Genomic DNA, 22,198 nt, shown 5'->3' on the forward strand with positions numbered 1-22,198 from the left:
ACCAAATTGCTCACTCAGAGATGGTGCACCACATCATGCTCATCACTGAGTGGCAACCGCTGCCTGGTGTGGTTTACATTAATGCAGCCAGGCTGTGAAAGGGGATAATTGTGGTGCTAAATGCTGTGGATGCTGACAGGATCTATTTCTTGAGTTGTCAAGGGCAGCAGCGATGGAGTGGGTCATGATGGAGTCTAAACAGAGAGAGGCAGATGAACTTATTTGCGCCAACATGCATGCACACATGTGAGCCCGCGAACACACACACCGGCAGAGGAAAATCAGCCACACTCCACATAGAGATGATTGTCTCCCGCTTCTGTCAGGTTGTGTTTTTCTGTAGCCACAGAGGCCTCATCCTGGGAAATTGAGCAATTTCTGATTGAAAATAGTGCCGGTAATTAGAGCACTCACTATTTGTAACCACTTGGCATTGCATTAGTATGCAAAGCTGGCAGCCAGCTTATCTTGGGGAAAACGTTTGTTTCCTTAATTGCCCTCTTAGGACAAAAGTGAACGGGGTGGGTGGGGAGAGAGGAGAGTAAAATGTTAACGTGCTGCAGTAAGAATGGAGCCTGGCGTGTTGAGGGGAAGTGACTCCCTGAACACAGGGGTTAAACTCCACTAATGGGCTGCATGCAACACACATGGGCACATGCACACAGAGTAGCAGTGGAGCACCCATACACCCACATATGGGCACACACTTGCGTTGGCACACGGGCACATGGAAACACAGACAACTATGATGAGCCCACACATTCCAGGACACACACAATTGGGCACAATTATCTCTATAGACATACAGTATAATGTAAAATTGGACAAGTAAATATAACCATTCACCACTCTAATGAATTAAATGACCCTGTTTTTAAATAAAGAATCCATTAAGCTGTAAAGCAGGAAATCTCCATTGTTTAGCTCATGTATTCAGTCAAGAATACTCACATTCAGCCACTGATAATAAACGTGATTCAAAGTTATTCTTCAACCCTGATCATTTATTAGTTGTGGAGCTTTACCTACATTCTCTACACTTTTCTATTTCCCTACAACAGTCAAAGACATGAAAATTGTCACAGACTATTCCAAAATACAATTTGTGATATTTTTTAGGTAACTTCTTCTCCAAGTAACTGTTGCAGAGGAAACAGAGGTGAGCCTATTATGTTAAATTGACTGATATTCTTCTGGTCATCTTGAACCAAAGAATCTTGACCTCATTTAAAAAAAAAAAATTACAAATCTATATATTATTCCACAAAGCATAATTACTTTTTGAAGTGAAACATGTGATACAAATTGTTCTTCTTTTTTTCCACGAGTGACTTCACAGAAATACTTCACACACTTTGATGTAGTTGCTGAATAATGATTTCCCCTGAATGTTGGACAGAAGTGGCTCAGACCAGATAGGGAGGCTTTCTGTCACAAAACAGTGTGGAAGTGCTGCATTATTAAAACTTTCCACCATCTGCAAAAAAAATCATTAAAAAAAAACTAAAAAAGAAAAAATGAAAAAAGATTTAATTTTGATACCCATCTGTGCACAAGATAAAATATACTGTTCAAGATAGGACAGCTGTATGATTGTTCATCTAACTGAAAAAAATGACGCAGCGGCTCCCGGAATACAGAAGTTGCTTCTCAAGATAAAAAAAGAAATCCTATGTAAAGAGAAACTAATCGGAAGCATTTGTCCCTTCCAATAATCCGACGACGCAGCCGTAAATGTTGGTTCGAGTAAGAGTTTAATTCCATTCAGGCCTTTTATGATAGTTCATACTGTTTTTAATGTTCTCTGAAAATCATGACAGGGGTTAAAGAAATATATATCTAAATTTTTTTTATGTTTTATTCTTTGAGGGGGTTCTCATCCCATGTTAAAAGTCACATTTCAAAGTTTAATTCGCTTTTTCGCAAACAAGCGCAAAGTCAGAAATAATTTCATATTACGCACAAGCGAAGTCCGTCAGGGAGGCTTTTTTCAAGGTGTAATTGATACTTTATGTTTTTCCTTTTTTTTTTTTAAACAGGGCAACGTCTTAAACCGCTTGAGTGATGTGAAATCAAACCCCTGCAAGCATGCAAAATATTAGGCTTATGATAATTATCAGGTTTAAACTGATTAACACTGAGTGCAACGAAAGAAGTGTATTTTCCTGACAGAAACGGGGTGAATGGGATGAAGATGATTTGTAAAATCACGTCTTCCTCTTAAAAGCGTAAATCGGCAAACCTGAAAGTGATTAGACCGCATCTATATGATGTTTCTTATAATTTAAAAGATTGAGACTGCGTGCAGTGATATATTTCATTTCATACAGTCGAGGTTAAACGCGGCTTTTTATCCAGATTCAATTTTTTTTTGCACAATCGCCTTTCTGAGGCATCGATGCCACAGGTGTATGTGCATGACTGATGGTGAAGTTACCTGCAGGCCTCTTTTATACTTATCATCAAAAAGCTGCTTCAAAAAACAAACTTCATTTCAGTCTCTACAGAAATTAGCAGCCGAGATGTTAGATCTAAAGCAAATTCACCATTTATTTGTGTCCGTTTGATGAAAGTTTCCGTTTCTTTCTCAGGCATCTGTTGCATTTTTTTTCCTCCTCCTGTGGCAGTAACAAAGGAAGCTGTATTCTGAGGGAGAGGCAACGACTTGAATTTCGTTCTCGGACTGGAATAAAAAAAAAAGTTTGGTGAAAAAAAAAATGAATTAAAAAAAAGTGCAGAGTCTGTGATAAAAATCACGACAACGTTCCTTTGAAAGTACCTGACAGGACCGAGGGACGGGAGCCCACCACAGCTCCTTTGAAAATATTTGAAAGAAATCAAATTAGGTTGGCTTGATACGAAGACAAAATATTTCTGTGGACGTTTTAATTAGTAGCGCTAATGAATCAGTCCCCAGATTAATTGGCTGATTTGGGTCCAAATGCCAGAATTATAAGTGATGTGCGCAAAATGTTTATTTACACCTTGAAACAGGAACGAGCGCGTTCGCGTGCACGCGCCGCGGGTGGGCGACGAGACAGTGCGCGTGGAGGTTGTTCAAAATAGCCAAGTTGCTTAATATTTTTTTGTTTAATCACCAGGTTTGTTAACCAATCAATCAATCAATCAATCAATCAAGTGATCAATCACGCCAAATAATTTTAGATTAGATATTAAAAGGTCTCCATCTCAGATTGTGAACTTCGTTTGAGAAGTTTAAGAGACCAACAGCTCGGTTTCTGTCGTTTTCTTCTCTGATGGAGGCGACGACTCAATTTTGCATTTCGCCAAACAAAAACATGAACTAACACAAAGACTAATGCGGTGTTTCTTCATAAAAAAAAGAAAGAAAAAAAGAAAAGGAAAGAAAGAAAGGGGGATGCCTCTTTAGATCATCTCCCGACGGAAGTTTGGGAATGTAAGACTTCCTTAAAGTTGTGAAGGATAAATGGCTTTAAGAGAGCTGAATCAGTGTCCGTGTGTACACACCACGTCCAACAAAAGCAGGGGCTAATCCATCTCATTTACACAATGCTCAGGGCCCTGTTTACACGGGATATACCCACAGAGGGCCTCTGCCTCTCCTCCGTTATTTCACACCGGACAGAGGTACATTTAAAAAAAAAAAAAAAAAAAACCAACTAATTCTCACATAAGATAAAGCGTTAAAGATTCTTATCGTTGCATTCCGAAAACAAAGCCCAATCAGTGAACATGGATGCATGTACAGCAGTAGGCATGGTCTCAATTGTGCGCATCATCAGTTTAATTTGATGGCTGCGAATCGTTTGGATTTGTTTCACACATTTACAATAAAGATTTTGAATGTGTCACACAGGGAAAAAATGGCAAACTTCACCTCTGTTCACTGCATTTATTTACGAGCGGGACTGAACGCAATTTAATCTGTTTTAAGAGCTATCTCACATGGTCAAAAAATTAACATTACACACACGCGCATACAAGCACAAAATACACTAATCAAAATACAACGCCCGATAATTCTGATTCAGACAAATAAGGACGATGCATATCCTATATAATGCGTATGATTTAGACATACATATTGCATTACAGCAATATATGCACTTCATAATATTAAGTCACCTGAAACATTATAGAAATGCACGTGTCGCTGTAATGCAATATGTATAATAGCAAGATATGGATTTTTATTATATGTATTCTCCTCATTCGTCTGAGTAAGGACAGTAAATATCATAGAGATGCATACTGATGCATACATGTTACAGATTCAAGCCAAAACTCATGAGTCTGATTAATATTAATAATGTAAAGTGAATAAATTTCAATTTCTTTAAATAAATAATTGCACAAGGGCCCTAAATGCAGAAATAAATCAAATTTAACCAAAATCTGTGGCTTCGGGTCTAGTTTCAGCTCTCAGACATATTAGATTGATTTTAATATATCACTACTATTGTTCAGTATTGAGTCTGAACGTTTCCAAAACATATTTGTGCATTAATCATTATTATGGACACCTTCAATTATTTCTCCAATTTTTCCCGCTCTGATACTGCATGAAAATCGTTCATATTTAAGGTATGAGCCTTTCTTACAAACTAAACAACATTTTGAACCATGGCGTGCACAAAAACGTATTTTTTAAATTTATTTTTGTTTTAAAACGATCAAAATACTAATTCTGTCCCAGGGAGTATGCCACCTTTTTCTTTCAGGGGCATTTTACAATAAATGGTGCAATAAAACCCCTGAATTAAAGGGTTAATGGGATAGTTAAGGGAACAAAGACTGCTACTGAATGGGACATTGTCTTATTTTATGTGTCTTCTGTTCTATCACTGTTGACTATTTAGTAAAAAAATAAATTAAGAGTTTTGGCAGCTGCGGTGTTCAATTTTTTTTTAATTACTTTCATTACAGTCCTAGATTTCCTCTTTATGCGTCTTAGAGCAGTTTAGACCTTCCCCGTATGTAGGTGTGTTTTACTGTTTCCATAATAGCATTTTTCTAGGAGGGCTGGGTAATTACTTTGGCACAGACAGGTAAATTCCGGCGCTAAATTGAAATATTCTGCTTTAATCCTCACTAAACCCCAATTCTCAGGACGCGGAGATGTGCGCAGCGGAGGAGTCATGCGGAGCTCCGGTTGCTTCTTCAGGTGAGCGGCGCGTCGCAGGGGGGCGGAGGATCTTCTCTCTCAGCCATAAGCATAAAACAAGATTACTAGATCTTTATCACGGAGCGTAACCCCCCCCCCCCCCCCCCCCCAACACACACACTCCTCTCACCTCCCCCCTTTACCTCCCACCCTCCCTCACAGTACTGCAACTTCACAATCTCAGGTTCAGACAGGGAATGCTGTTGCATAATGAGCAGGGAATGAATTATGTTAGGGGGGATATTTTAAAACTTAAATAAATAAGTCATAAATAAACTTCCATGCATGTTTTCGAGGTTCCACCCTCCTCCCCCATCTCTCCATTCTTTTTGTAAACGAGCAACTGAGCTGGTTTATGTAAATGAGCCTTGAGATGCATCACTAAAACTGTGCTTATTGTTTGCACCAAACATTTACCAGAGATTAAAAACAACATCTTTGCCTAGTTTTGAATAGAAAATGTGTATATACACGATTGATCATAACAAAAGTCTAGGTCTGTTTTGCAGGAGTAAATACTAGTAGAAGTTTGTGCTTGTCATGGTGCTGCCTGAATCCACCTTCCCTGTATCTTTAATTTGTAGTCACTTGGAATAAAAGGCAGAATCTCAGCTCTGGCAGCTCCCATGTCAGTCTTTGCAGGAGTGGGTGACAGAGAACAGCAGAGGCAGATAGCATGCTAAAATCGCATCACTGGAGACCCTACATCAAAGTAGACCAAACCTCATATTGAGTGAACTTTTAAGCCAGAAAGAGTGTGTGACATCAGAGCCCCTAAAATGTGACTGTCATGTTTTTCAAACTTCGCTGAACACGAGCTCAAAGACTTGAGAAGTATTCAATGGCAAGCACTGTTCAAACGCAGACACTAAGATTAGCAGCCTTTGTCTTACAGGAACCTCAAAGACCAATTAGATTGAGAGATGGGTGTGACGAATTTGTCAAAAATAAGATGATAGATACCACTTTGGCAGTGAGCAAACATGGCTGGGGATTTCACTCAAGCACAGTCATTGACAAGGCACTGTCAGAAAATGTGTCAACTTCAGCAGACCTGCCAGTTGACAAAGATACGGTTTGGGATTGAGACTGATCAATTCCCAAACTGCCAAGAAGACGTGGCTATGATAGCAGCACTTTATTTTGTGAAGTAGAAAAAGTACAGTTTCCTTGGATATATTGTCAACTTTTTTTCTTTTTTTTTTTGTATTTGCATCTCAAGTCTGTGCCATCCCAAGACACACGAGCAAACCCCCCTCTTTCTGCCACAAAAACCTAGAGTGTCAGTTTTACTTGGGCTTTCAAAACGTTCACAGTAGACCTTCCTGCTTGTCTGTTTGGACACACAAGGATATGGCATAAAGTGCATGTGGTTTTGTTGTTTAATGTACACCGATTCAACATGTCTAATAGTTGAGTTCGTCTTCGGCCACCATTTCTGAAGTGAAATCCGATACTCAAAGCATTTTCCTCTTCAAAGTAGACTCCTGTTGTGCTTTGTGACCACAATAGTGTCAATCTCATACTTTCAAAGCCTCATCTCTGTGTCAGCTTTGAGTAGCTGTCTATACATGCCTGCAAATACTGTTGAGTCTTTGATGGCTGGTCTGAAAACAGTTTTGGGAACATTACAACAATATTTCGAGTGGAGAGGAAAAAACAATTTCTATTGATTTGGCTGCACAGAATATTTGACCTGTAATTGAAGAAATGTACTTGATTTGTGTGACAGATCGGAGGGGAAAAAAATTGAGCAAGCTCAAAAAGGGACGTTCCCAAACAGTGATTCAACCTGAGACTGCAAGAATCAGGACATTAACCTACATCTAATTTGAAGCGCTATATCATGCTTGCATTAAACATACCTACATTACCCTAATCCCTGCTGAAATGATCAATTCAACTGTTTTCAGATTTCATAAATGATCAATTTAAATCAATAACAAAGGATTATTTCAGCGTTTATTATGTTTTAACCCAAATATTTTTGGAGGGTGTGTTAGGCTGTTGATCTTGCCAACAGCAGCTGAGCTGTAGCGTTGGGATGTGAAAACACCCACAAGCTTTCTTTTTGTTCAAAAATCTGATTAAATGAAGAATAATAACTATCTGTTGTACTCTGTGTGTGTGCGTGTGTGTGTGTGTGTGTGTGTGTGTGTGTGTGTGTGTGTGTGTGTGTGTGTGTGTATTTGTGTTAAACTCCTTTCCTTCGAGGATATATGCCTTTGCGTTAAATGTTGTATTCATGGTATACATTCTTGTTTTTTTTCATGATAGCAGATAAAGTTATGAAGTTGATTGATATAAAAAAAAGAAAGAAAAGAAAGTTATTTCAGTTGTTCAACAACAACCACTTAAAAAGATCCATTTGAAGTTATGCCAAGTGATTGGGAATAATCAAATGGCAATAATCAGATGAAAAGAGAGGCAATCTCAATAAACTTTGTCATTCGTCCATTCAAGGTTCAATCATATCAGAGGTGTTTTGCATAACTATGAGACACTGGTTCTAATCCTCAAAGGGTTTTGGGGCTACTTGGCTTTGCACTGTAGTCATTCAAGGTCGCAACCCGGTAGGAAATATGGGCTGCCATAGCAACACAAAGATGGCCTCTAAAGGCTTAGCATAATTCTTCCCTAATAGAAAAATAACAGCGGCAAATCCCATCCTTAGTGAACTAGCTTATTTGACAGAGGCAGACTCCCACCTGTGAAGCACATAGTCACCACACCAATGCGCTAAGACTGCGATAAGATGAAAAAGAGTCCATCTCTGGATGGGGATGGGCGGTCTAAGCTCAAGCCAAATTCTTTCTCTTCTCTGAAGCTGAAAACCGCTCTGTGTCTCTGGCTAGCTTTAGTTTTTTTTTTTTTTTTTTTTGAAGCTGGACAATACAAGCTGCCAAATGAATCATGCTCTCTATATAGCACCTAACTTTGAAGTGCTTAAGCCATACTCTGAGAAAAAAAAGTTTTGGCTGGAGAAGATGGCTTAAATGGGATCCAGCCACTGAATTGCTCTCACCTTCCTTCTTTTAGAAGGTTCCTTTTAGTTTAAAATGTTTAAACTAAAAGGAAGACTTGTTGAATAAGGTGTATATATCTGATAAAACCAGATTAGTTTGAGTCTTCACAGGCTGTTGAAGTGCGAGTAATACAGCACTAAACCTGCCTAGTAACCGTGCTCTCCATTCTGATTGTCATGACAAAAAAAAAAAATATTTGATTCTACCCCCCCTGCCTTCACCCCTCCCCCCACTTTGTGGCAGGTACCACAGAGATGGAGTCTTGTCACTGTGTGAGTTGCATCAGGATGATGAGCACAGGGGGAGAGAATAAATTACCGCCACGCTCTCGAGTGGGAGGCATGTAAGTATCAGCCGCTACAACAGTGCATTGCTCTCTGCTTATGGAATCACTAATGAGGAGCGATACCCAGCAATGTTGCAGCCTTGGTGATCGAGTTAAAATCAAAGGCTTTCATGAAGTCATTACTGTCAACGGCAGCCATGAAAATCAAATGATTGCCCAACATGGATTCCAGTAAGAGGGGTATGTTTTTTTTTGTTTTGTTTTGTCACATGCAAAACATAAAGAGGGAGACAGAATGAGAGAGGTAGAGAGTTGTAGTCGGGAGATGGGTGGCTATCTCCGCCACGCACCTGAGTCAGCCATTTTTAGCTCCACTGCATTTCTGTTTATTCACTATATTCAACAGCCATTGTCTGGCTCACGCGTCGCATCTTCCTGTCAGTATCCGACTGTAGATGCCAGGCGCTAGTCTTATTCAGCTGCATTTAAAGGGTATTTCAGCCCGCCGGGATGAGTCCTGCTACCTCATTCTCGGCTGCATATAATCTCATCATTGTCAGCAATGTTTTTCCGTTTCATGGCGTTTAAGAGCATGTAGTAGAGATGACAGAGCAGAACTGAGAGGAAGATTATCATTGTATCAAAATGTCCTTTCAGACCAGATGACAAAAAAAAAGAAAAAGAAAAAAAAAAACCTCAACAGTTTTGGCTGGCGTTGACCTGACTGCTGTATCAATACAAAAATCATTACAGCTAAAATGATTCTCAGCTTAGTAGCTTAATTCCACTGATGATAAATTCTCACATCTGGTGCTTATGGAGCTGATAACTATAAGTGCAATATATAAGTACCCTGAAAGGACTTTTTATCATGCAAATGAGGATTCACTATGCTTTCTTTTCTTATCAACTCATCTTCTTGCTGTTGGGCAAAAATGAAAAATTCATACATTAATATTCTATTCCCGCCATTATATTAAGACATATTCATTGTACTATACTGCCATTAAAAACAATATCTTTTTCTTTGCCTTTTACACCTTGAAATTCTGCCTTTGGTACCTTTAGCAATGAAAACCGAGTCTCAAAATTCCTGCGGCTTGCCTACATTATAGAGTGTTTCACAGTGGTGTCTTCACATTAAATGGGCAGTGACATTTATAATGGCCATTTGATGGACTGAATACATTTCATCCCAGCGCAGCCTTGTGGTTCGGTGACGAGCAGAACAGAGTAATTAAATCTCTACTGTATGGACGACTGTCCGACGAGAGGCCAGATTCTCCTCCCTAAAGGAAATCCCACAGAATATCGGCCTGTAAGCCTCCTGTTTCAGAGTCTTACGCTGAGCACCTTTCTACATCAAAGCTTGCTCAGCACCGCGTCTCAGAGATTCACATCTCCAGGAAAGAATGGCCTCTGCTGAGATATGGACACCTCTGGCCTCATTTAACGTGCACGGTCCCCTCCCCCTCTCCAGGCCTGAATCCAAGGATAGAGTGGCTATCTGACGAGATCACACAGAGAGGTGCGGGAACTTAAAGGCAAAGAGTTACTGAGCATCCTACCAGGAGTCTCAAAAGGGTTCTATTAAAGCATGTTCAATATGCCGGTCAGGGCTTTCAAAGTGCTGCACACCCTCTAGCCCCGGCAAACTCAAAGGGCATCAGTGCACATTCAGTAAGAGGAATCTGGCCCCCATTAATTTAATGAGTCCAGGGTATTAGTATGCCATAGCCAGCTGTGAAGTCTCCCTTTTTTCATCTCTGGTGGAGTTTTAGGGAAAGATTCACCAACTTGGGAGTGACAAAGGAGAGCAGGGAACAAGGTACACTCATCTAATCTGAGATCAATTTTTAGCTGCCAGTCCTCAGAGGGCAATTTCCAGTGGTTAAAATCTCTTTGTGCAACCTGGAAAATCAGATAAAGAATGCAGAGTGGCACTTTTAGTGTCACCAGGAGAACGCTCTTGCCGCTTTATCATGATTGCATCCTCAGAAAACAGACGTGAAACTTGTAAAAAATAATGGGCAGGGATTGGCACTCGGAGACATATTTGCATAACATATTTGGAAACATGCTGTGGTCATTATAGCACAGTGGGCTTTTTTTTCTTTTTTCTACAGTCACTTCACAGTTAATTAGCCCGTGATGCTTCTCTTGAAAGTTGCAACACCTGACTTAAAGGAGAACACACACACACACACACACACACACACACACACACACACACACACACACACACACACACACACACACACACACACACACACACACACACACACACACACACACACACACACATCCAGTTGACATGTAACTGACAGTCACCTGTAATGGATTACAGAGACAGTCGACTTTGCTAGGGCCCGTCAACCAGGAAGTAGCAGCTGCTGGAGCTAATTAAAGGCATAGTAAGACGGTAACATAGCCGTGCTCGTGGGCCACATCAAACGCTCCTCTTCATGCTAGTCTGGAGTCCCATCTCTGGGATGCCGAGGCCTTCGGTGACCTGTGCTGGAAGCCTGCTGAGTCCTCGGTCTGACCTAAGAGCTGCGGGGTGAATCGGAGTGGGCCGAATCACCGTGGGGTGCACCTGGACCACACTTACCTGTGCCTGTGTATCTGCATACCACAGTGTGGCCATGTGGCTGCGTCGGCGCGAGTGCGTGGACTTTGACCTGAACAACAAAGACAAGTAGAGAACCTGGGTGAGAGGTCAGCGGGAGAGAGTAGGCTCATGAAAAACACACAGAGGGCGCATTGGCAAAACATGATCAGAGGGACACATATGGCTCAGAAGAGGCAGAACCAGATGCCCTCAGACGTCTTGATGAAACCGAAGCTCTGTGTAAACACGTCAGTTTCTGTGTGGATTGAGCTGGATTATACAACATTTAGAGATAAGGAACAAATAACAGTCAGAAGCACATTGTTTATCTATTCATCTCAAGATAAAAATGGACTTACGTCGAAATTAAAAAGTTGCTTCAGATTGCATCTCTCAAAATAACGGTGAACTTCGTCATAATGAGCACGTTCGCTGAACAAAAGTACATGAAGCCCATTTTGAAAAGTTGCTCCAACCAATATTTCTACACATGTGATAAGAGAAAAAAAGATAAAAGAGCAGATAGTTGACTCTCCCAGGTCCGACTGTTTCTTCTCTGCTGTACAGCCTGTGTGTAACTAACCAAGCAAACACATCCAAACAAATCACTCATGGAACTTTTTCTTTTCTTTAAATGCAGTTGCAGTGGTAAAAACTAAGGAAACGGTTTCATGCGTCAATCCATCACCTATCCCGGGTCGGGATGGACGAACCACAATTAAATATTCACCGCTGTAAAGAAAATGCTTTCCTTTGATTTGTTTTGAAGTCAATCGATAAATATAACGAAGTGACAGGGTTGATGGAGATGCAGTTGCAGTCCAGATTCCGTGTTGACTCCAGAAGGGAGCGGTGGCAGAATTGCCTCTGTGCACGGATCCGGCCCCGTTAGGAGAAAGGCTTGGGATGGCTTGCGTGGCTCTCGGTGCCGGTCTCGCTGCCAAATGCAAAAGGTGATCTGCAGTGTGTCATCACGACACCTCCTCCCTGGGGAGCGCCGCTTCGGCGAACGGGTTACCTGGAGCGCGTCTGCGTCTCCACCTGCCCCACAGAGCGCTGACACAGCGTCACGCAGGGATGCATGGAGGCAGACCAGTCTGCAGGCAGGTCACCGTCGGCCCAGACACACACACACACACACACACACACACACACACACCAATTTGCCACCATCTTGGAAGGTGAATACAGCGCATCTGATGTATGCAGAGAGCATGTTCAAAATAGAGATATTTCCCGCTTCTCTTTTGTAACGCTTCACAATGGCAGCGAGTAATTCAATCCAGTTCACGTTGGGTATTTTGTGCGTCTGCCAAGTAGCAGGCCTGAACAAAATCAGAAAGCCCTTGACTGGATTTTGGCGGCCTGATATTATTCTGCCACCCTGGGCAGCTCAGGTTCTGTTGTTGTGTAAAACAGAGCAAAGGCAACTTTCCGCTTCACATCTTTATGGCTTCATGCTCCGAGTGACTGGCTGTGAGGGTCTGAGTGCCGTGTACTTTCAGCAGTTGTCGTGTGGTCTCAATCTCTTTACACGTTTCACTGCCAGGCTCCTCTCTACCAGGCCTCCCCAAACTGTGTAATCAGCAGATGTCTTTATAGAGCAGCCCACTGCCACGTGCACACCCTGCATTCTTTGCCAATTTCATTTTGGCAATATATAATTTTTTTTTTTTCTTTTCAGATTATTATTATTATTATTCTTTCAAGCCCGGCAGCCATGTTGATTTGGTGGAGCCTGAGGTTGCAAATATTGCTGCACTCAGCAGTTTGAATTAGAACGCCTGGGTGTTATATCTTTCGTGTACTTAACTTAGTCCAGTCTATTATACTGCAGACCTGCTGATTTGAACAAACCGTCGTAAAGTAATACATCAGAATCCCGCGACCTTCATAAGACGAAGTCAAACCACCTGAGCAGGTTTTGGGGATCATCCCGCCAGAGAAGGAATTTTTTTTTTTATTTAACGGTAGATGGAAAGAAATAAAGGACTTTGCTTTTAATAATGATATTCTGGGGACAAAGAAAACTTGCCCGAGTTCCTATATAAGCAAAAAAAAACACAGATGCTCACGTGTATGCGCACGCATGAAAAATGAGGACGAGAAAACAACTTGCTTGTATATAACGCATAATGTTAAATAGGATTTTTAATTGGTATGTGAACCATTTTTACATCAGACACATTCATAATATCAAATACAAAAACATATCCCAGCAAAGTGAAATTAACAATATTGTGCAAACACTAATCATGAATAAAATTACAAAAATGAAAAAAAAATTCTACTAATATCATTATGACATTATGCATGAAAAACATATTTGTTTAGTTAAAATGGTTTTGCTTTTTAAGTCATTGCTCCTCTGTCGCTATTTATTAAAAATGTTAATATTTTTCTACATGCGATTGTGACTGATACAGCTCTAATAATGGCGCTGCCCAACAATATTTGACACTGTTGGGCAGTTTGGCAACTTTACTCCATTATGTCAGAAACTCTTTTCAAATATTCCAAATTGCTTCTGATAACATGGTGAAATGCTACAAAGTGTCATGGCGCGTACCCTGCTTTGTAACAGTGTTGTGACTCTGTGATAATACTACTTTCATCCAAGTTGGGATCGTTTTCCCACCACGGCCCATTTCGACGACAAACTCTTCTTGCAGAAACGAACTTTTTATGGACCGAATCCAAACAGCCATCCATCCATTATGGGCATGTGACAGCATGCATTTTCAGAACCATGAGCACCACCTGGGCACCATCAGGGCACCACCATGCCAGGGTCTCTAGTCTGTCACCAACTTCAATATTGCTGCAGAAGGTGGCAGACTTGTTAAGGGATGGGTAGCCGTTAATCGAGTTGTCAAAATTAGCAATGTTTCTGGTTTGTTTAAAATGGGTCACGCACTGAGGCAACAACTATGGCCCAAGAGGGACGCCATGAAATCCACTGCTGCAAAATGATCCATTACTTGTACGTTATCGTATCCTTGAATTCAACCGAATGAACCTGGCAGTCACAGGAAGTATTTATTTCCAATAATTGTGGGATATTATATCACATAATATGTTGATTCGTCTGTCAGTTACTCCTTAATGTCGAACCTGACCTTTGTTAGCGATGTCGTTAATGACGACTCCATGAACTCTTCTTTTTTTTTGCCCAACTGGAGATTTTGCGAGCATGATGACACAGAGATAGGGAGGTGTGTGTGTGTGTGTGTGTGTGTGTGTGTGTGTGTGTGTGTGTGTGTGTGTGTGTGTGTCATCAGTGGTGATGTTAGATTTGTGCACTTGGCAAGCTTTTCTTCTTTTTTTTTTTTTTCTTCGCTCCATTTGGTGACAGATTGGGTTTAAATAACATTATATCTTCACAGTTGTGACTCACAAGCCTCAGCGTTACAAAGTCAGGGTGAGGTTTAGCACATCAGATGAGGATGAAGGAGGACCAGGTCGCCTCACTTCGTCTTTTTAGTTTATCACTTGGCCTAATCTGGGACTCAGCGAACCAAAGCTTTAGCACCGTTTAAGCGTCTCAATCAATCCACTCTTTTACAACAAAACCATTCTTTTCCCTTCTTGTCACTTCGTCGCTTGAGCTCCTAGTGATAACATGGGCAGATGGACACATACTGACATGAATTGAAACTGCTTGCAACCCTCTGCTGAAGACACTTTGCGGAAGTGTTCTTTCTTTAAAGAATTTAGAGACTAGTGTTAAGTCTGCAGTTCAACCGAAGAAAGAAGTTTGCAAAAGTTGCAACATAAATTCAGTACCACGGGTCTACAGTGAGAATAAACCGGCTTTAAGAGAAAAGAATGGCCTCATGCTGATTGAGAAATGTTGCATTGTGGGGTGCTAAGCATCACATTAATGCTTCTTAGCTGCCATGCTAACAACAATAGAGCAGTTTTGAATGTTTGAGCTGGGGACGTAGCCGCGTGCATCTTCTCTCTGAGCCCCTGGTAGGAGGGCGTGCAGAGTGATCTTTTTTTATGTATATATTGACAATCCTGGCTCACAAAGTGCCACAAACAGAACCTCTCTGAGCCTGTATATGTTCCTGTCAGTCCTGACCCCCCTCATCAGCCATGTTTGTTTTTGCTGGTGTTGTGTTATCAAAGGCTAACTGCTTTACAGCACCTCCTGGTGCTCCCTGGGAAGAAACCTCTTTCTGAATGAAGAATTCAGCCTACAGATTTAAAGGTAATAACAACATCAGTTTGTGTACGTGTGGATTTTTTATTATTGTGTCTTTTCATAATTTAACAAAATGTTTTGCACCTGTACTGCCTTGGCTGAAGGCGGGCGGTTTCTTAGTATGGTGCCTTCAAAACAACATGTGAGGATTTGGGCGGATGGATTATTTTTGAAGTTGTTCGTTCCAAGATTGACTTCACTCACTCCACAGGTGACTTCCTGCTCAGTTACTGGCCTTTAACTTTTTTTTTTTTTCTTATTTTCTTTTAACCTAAAACCTGACTGTGGCAGCTGAAGCATTAAACTGTGACCTGTCTTTTTTAAGCAGTGGGTGCGGAGGACTTGTTGTCCCAGAAAGATAGACTGGAGTGTGGCCTTATGTTCTAAAGCTTTGCTTACGCTCTGTTTTGGAACACTTATTCTGTTCTGAGCCTCCTGTCCTTCAAATCCAGGGCTTAGTACGAGGTGGGGCAGAGGAGAGATAAGGGCTGACACTGCTGCCACTGCTGCTGCTGGGAAGAGCAGGCCAGCAGTGCATGTAAACTAATAAAGACACACACTGGCAGGACCCTATTGACTGAGCAATGAGCTGTCACCATAAGCAAGCTTCAGCACACAGTGGCAACTTTCTGGAAAAATCTCACTTCAAAAAAACAAAAAAAAAACAAATATAAATAGTCAAACAAATGTTTAAGTTTGATTTTTTTTCAAAATAGAAATGTTTATCATTCACAATTCATAGCTGTTTGCATTTACAGAATTGAACCAATTATTTAAAGTAAATATTTAGCAATGGCGAAGCATTTACATCCGATGGAAAAGAATTGGCTGACGGTTGTTTTTATCTCATTACTTCTAACTTTCAAGTTGAACTCCATGAAATAAGCAGAAGCTCTGGGAATGATGACCTGCTCAGGTTGGCAAGCATGTGTATCCTATTTGCAAACACTGAGTAACTTACAACTAACAAAAAGCATATTGTTGCATTTCTTAAGCGAATGACCAAAGTCCTTTTTTTTTTTCTTCAGAAAATTGTTTTGCAAATATAGAATACTTGAAATTTGAAGAAAAAACAACTAAACAAAAACAAACATTGTGTTTGGATCAGGCCGAAGTAAGAGACAGATGCTGAAACATCATATCTATGAGAGTAGTTATGGCGGGTATTTTATCTGAGGTGGCTTGGGTGGAAAAAAAAATTATGGGTTAAAAAAAACAATTTTGGAAGGAGTGAATTTTTTGCAGTGGACGACTAACCCAAATATTGTGATGTGTTTTTGCAGCAGAACAGGTAAAACAAAAAACCCACACATGACTAATTTAATTTTATAGCTTTGTAAAAGTTAAACTGCTGATCGACATCAATTTTGAAACGTTAATGACTTTAACAATGACTCTCATAACAGTTATTAGTACATAAGTGTTTATTTACACATGACTAATTAGAAAAGTCCCTGTAAAAGGCTTCTCGGGATGGTTAAATTATAACTATATCAGGGAGCGGCCAACATAAAGAAGAAAGAAAGAAAGTGCAGAAAGCAGGAATATCACTCATGGGCCTAACATATAAGGGTGCTTTAATTTGACGGTGTGAAATTGGCACTCCTTTGAAGAACATCCACAAAAACCTTTTCCCTATTTATTTCTCATCAGTGCTGCGACTCCGACATGTCTCTATTGTGCTGTAGAATTATAGTCTGGCTAATTTAAGGTACATTCAAAGAAATATGTGACCAGAACCTTCAGGTGAATCAGTTCAATTCGACAAAATGAAAATGGGGGCCTCTGTTGCATAAGCGGGCCTCCCACTTGAATGCATTCTATTAAGAGATACTGATGCTGCATTCACTGAGCTGTGGCTCACCATCATCACTACCATTACGACCCTCATCGCTCTGAAACAATGAGAGGGATCGTAATCTAGCAGCATATCCGTTCAAAACGACAACAACAAAACATTGTATTTCAGAACGTGGTTGTTTCCACACATTAATGCCGCGAAGCTGCTTTGGGTTGACGTAAACTCTTCTACTAAAGGACTTATTGTGTGAAATAATGATTTTGTAACTGTTCATGTGAATTCAAAATGTCATTACATTAAGTGTTTAAATTAACGTTACATTCACGATTCAACAGCCAACTTTTTAAGTTTTTGAATATTACGTCGTTGGTTTTATAATTTAAACCAGGTTAGTATGACAAATTACAATTATTTTAGTATTTTAATTAAATACATACATTGCGGAAGAAATTAATTTGAGTGTAGAAATACTTTTATAAACAGATATCAATAAAACCTAGAACTCTATTTTAATTTATTTACTTACGTTTACCTTTTTTTATCGAAATCTCATATAAGGCACTGGCAAAAATCGCATTTTAAATTTCTAAATTATTTTTAAACGTTATCTTCAGATACGTCGCAAACACACCTCAGAACGCAGGTTTCGTGACGGATAAACGGCCAAAATTGTGCGCCATAGATTTTTATTTTTAAATCTGCAGATTGAGAAAAGAAACTTATTTGACAATTGCTGGAAAGTTTTCTAGCTTATGTCAGATGAATGCAAGATGCAAGACAATTCAGAGAGTAATTATGCATACTTTGTGTTAGTTTAGCTGTTTGTAGAAGAAGCCATCTGTTTGTTTCTGTTTGTAAGTTTCTTTGTAATTCTTTTCCATTGTTTTTATACTTTCAATACTTAATATGCGGCATCAAAAGATAATGAAATTCATTAGCTCTCTGTTTCAAGGTTGTGTCTAATTGGAGAGATTCTCTTGTTTCAAGTATTTTTTTTATTCCTTTTCGCTGTCTTCTAGAGTGGGAGGCTCTCATCATAATCAGATAATGTGCAACAATAAATAAGACGCAGCGTTTTTGATCAAAAAAAAAAAACTGTGACTCAAATCAGATGTTTATCTGAGGCTCAAATGTAAAACTTCTCCCAGTTTGCAAAATGAAAGGCCGCCATCTGTTTTGAGTGTGTTTGTCTTTAGAGAGGATATTAAACTGTCAGCAGTGTCCCTCCTACTTATCAGGACAGTTACACAACTCCACAATACAGATCTACAAGGCTTGATCTATCTTTTGTTCGGTGTTTATATCGGGAGGTCAACTGTAGCGACAGTACCAGCAAATATATGGAGACTGAAATAAAAGGAAGTCAATTTTTCTGACCATGCACCATTTTGTGTCTGCAATGTGTTTAATACACCGCTGTATCATTCTTTCTTTTCTACTTCCCTCCTTTCTTTCTTACCGAACCTTTTTTGACTTGGCAGGAAAACTTCACACGTTATACAGCTTCCTATAAAACCCAGAGATATATTCACCTCCGCAATCTAAACTTTAAAATCTATGATCAGTGGGGAAAATACAGAGAAAGAAACTTACCAATCTTATCCTTTAAAACGCAAAGAAAACTACAGTATCTCTCACATGATTTCCCAAAGTTAACCTAACGCATAGGGAGAAAAGAAGGATAAAAAATGTGAAGGCTTTCCTTGTGTCTTACTATGACAGCTTTCAACTGAAAAGACTCAAACAGACTTTTATATGAAGCTGTCACATTTTACTCATCTCATAACTCAAAATCCTAGCTGAAAATATTTATGTAGTCGCTCAATGTAATGCTGAAGTCGGTTGAAGTGTGTGCAGTTGTTTTATTTAGATTATTTTACTCTAATTTGTGTAATTTTTAAACAATCCCATGCTAAGAAAGTGAAATTACATGTCTTTTAAAAGTCGGTTTGAAGTTGCAATGCCAGGAAACCTTTGATACAGCGAATTGCTTGTGTAATGCGGCAAATAGAGTATATCGAAGGTAAAATATAGCGAATCAACTAGAAATCTAGAAAATGTACAAACACTGTGAGAAAAAATATCAAATACTACAGGTTGTGTGCTGTGAGCTTGAATTTGACAGAAAATCCACCACCTATGTGCAGTTTTCATGCAGCAGCAGGAGCATCAGCTCCATCTTCTTCCTCCCTGTTAGCTTAGCAACAGCGGCCATTTTGTCTGCATTTGCATTGGTACAAATATCATTCTTAGGTGAAGACCCATTTCTTTCACATTCGGGTTTGAAAATGATCATGCTTTATCTTTTGCAATTTTGCACGAGTTGTGTCCGTTATGTTCAGCCCCAAACAAGACATCCTGTCTGAAAGGTGAATCAGCCACACGCCGTGTATGTTTCAGGCACAAGCACGTTAATTTCTTTCCTCATCAATAAAACAAACTGTTTTTTTTTTAATCATAGTACTGTCAGACAAAAACTCATGTTTTTGGACTTTCATGTACATGCACACTGAATACAAGTGCGCGCGTGCGCAAACACACACACACACACACACACACACACACACACACACACACACACACACCCACACACACACACACACACACACATACACACAGAAGATACGATGAGCTGATCCCTTTTCTTCGACTCTGCGTCAACCACCCGCTGCTCCCGATGCCACACTACGTAGACGACCTACCAGGATGTATAAACCCAGCTGTCCAGAGGTCACCTTGGCTTGTTTACTTGACTGGAGTGGATGCACAGTGACAGAGTGGACCACCGCCAGCCACGCCAGCTCGTCCACTAACGTGATCAGCTCTCAACACTTACTGGAACCTCAGTCCTGCTGCATGGGTAAGTAGCGCAATCTGTACTTTTCCCCCCCCAAGTCTACTGCGTCAAAAAGAAAAACTGTGACGGACAGGATACACTTTCCTATCTATTTGAGCTCTTTGGATAACTGTAATTTACACTCATGCCATCAATTAGTTATCATTCTGCCAATTAGCAGCTTCGTTTTCAACTTTGAGGGAATAATTCACTGGAAATTAATACATTTTTAATCTGTTGTTTCACAGTAGTGCTTCTACCAGGAGACTACTGTAAAATACTTTTCTCCAAGGCTGTTATGAGCCTGAAACAGAACATACCGTATTCCTGAGATGGCGGAAGCTGAGACAATTTCACTGCATCTTTATGAAACAGCAGCTGCCATGCAATCACACAAAGGTCAATAAATACTTCTTTTTTTTTTCCTTCCATATAACTAAAACATGCTCAATTGTTATCTGTCCCTGCATTTCAGAGGTTTCTGGGCCTGCTGTCACTCTGCAGGCCGAGTCACCAACCCTGAACACTGTGACACCATTATGCAGGCTGAACGGTGGCTTGACGACAGAACGCCGTCGACGACGTCTCTGCACACGCACACGCACGCGCACACACACACACACGCACACACGCCCACACACACACACACACACACACACACACACTCACCTCCGCACTGCTGAAACGCCCCACTACAGAAACACCGGAACCTCATCTGATTCAGAGTAAAGTCCAAAATGCCCACGTTACTGTTGGTGCAGGGGGTTGAAACGGCTGTCGGGGTGAAGGCCCCGGAGACCGGGCTTTCTGTGTTTCCAGAGAGCTACCCTGGCTACCCTGGTAAATATAGGAGAGCAAATCCTTTTCAGGTCGAGAGTATGACATGGGACTGCCACATAAATCAGTGCAGGCCCAGCCCGGCAAAGGCTGGGAACGCCATGGGAGTGGTAGGCGGCTCTACGGTGAGGGTTTTGGGGAAGGATTATGGATTGAGACGTACAGCTGGGAGGCTAAAGTTACACTTTTCATTACCACTTCGAGGGGGTCTTGGCTGCCTGGAAGCCAGTCAGATTTGTGAAGACCTCTTTCTCCCCCTGGAATGGTTGTAATTCTGCAGGCACATTCTTCACCTGAGGATAATTGTTTTTGATATGGCAAGAACAATTTGGTGAAACGCAATGGGAAATGCTGTTTTTTTTTTTTCTTCTCTTTTTTTTTGGCCAGTCGAAGAATAAAAAAAAAAAAAAAAAAAGAAAAAAGAAAAAGGAGAGGGTATTGTGAAAAGTCCTCATTCACCAAAAGACCAGAGTAAAGAGAGAGCAGTATGCCCCCTTCTGGCTCTTTTCTTCTCTCCCTCTTTTCTTCTCCTTTTTTCCCTGGCGTCTGGAGATGTGAAGAAATGTCTTTTGATCAGCTCTGACAGAGCCTGGGCCATGTGAAGAGGGTGGCTAGCAGGACTCTGCCAATCCATGCAAGGCAAAAATGTTCCTAATAAGAGAGTAATAAGCTAACGAGTGCTGTGTGTCTGTCTGATCCACATTCTGGGTGTCGTTTGTGCCAGCACACCCAGCGCCTTCTGACGTGTACCCGAGTCTCATCAGCCTTTGGACTGTTTGCCAGGTCACTGCATTTCACCTGCCCAGTCCCATATGCTCTCAGCAATGGTGCAATAGTCTGAAATGTAACAACCTTGTGGGCACAACAAAATTGAAAGTGGGAGTATTTCTATTTCTGATTTTACACACGTTGCATGATTGTCAATTTTAGGAACGAATATTCAATATGTGTTGTATTTGCTTTCCCGGAAATACATAGAAGTGGAAAATAAAGTGTATGGCCGGTTCCGAGCAAAGCAAATTTGTCTCACCTTGCCCACACAACATCAACTTGGGCTATTTCCACAACTGACTGCTTCCATTGTATGTGTGGGTTTGAAGTGGTCACATATCAAAGGGCTCTGTCTCTGCAGGGTGGATTCTCTGGTACTCTGTACAGCACAACAAGGAGATAGTTACCTCTCACAGCTTCTCACTGCAGCATCCCAACCCAAATAAACACATCACCTCCACTGCAGGGGGAGGAGGACAACAGCACAGCTGCCAACTCCCCCTCTTTATCCTACCCAGCAGCAGCACCAGCCAAGTCCACACTGCTGCGGGGCATCCCAGGCATGAACAGGTGCTCTGTTGGTGGAGCTGGGCCTGGTCTGAGGCCTGTCTCTGGGCCGCTGCTAAGATCGGGATGTGTGAGGGCTGGTGAGGATGGGCTGTCCAGACTTTAAT

The sequence above is a fragment of the Blennius ocellaris genome (assembly GCF_963422515.1).
Source record: "Blennius ocellaris genome assembly, chromosome: 9".
In the NCBI taxonomy this organism is placed as follows: domain Eukaryota; kingdom Metazoa; phylum Chordata; class Actinopteri; order Blenniiformes; family Blenniidae; genus Blennius; species Blennius ocellaris.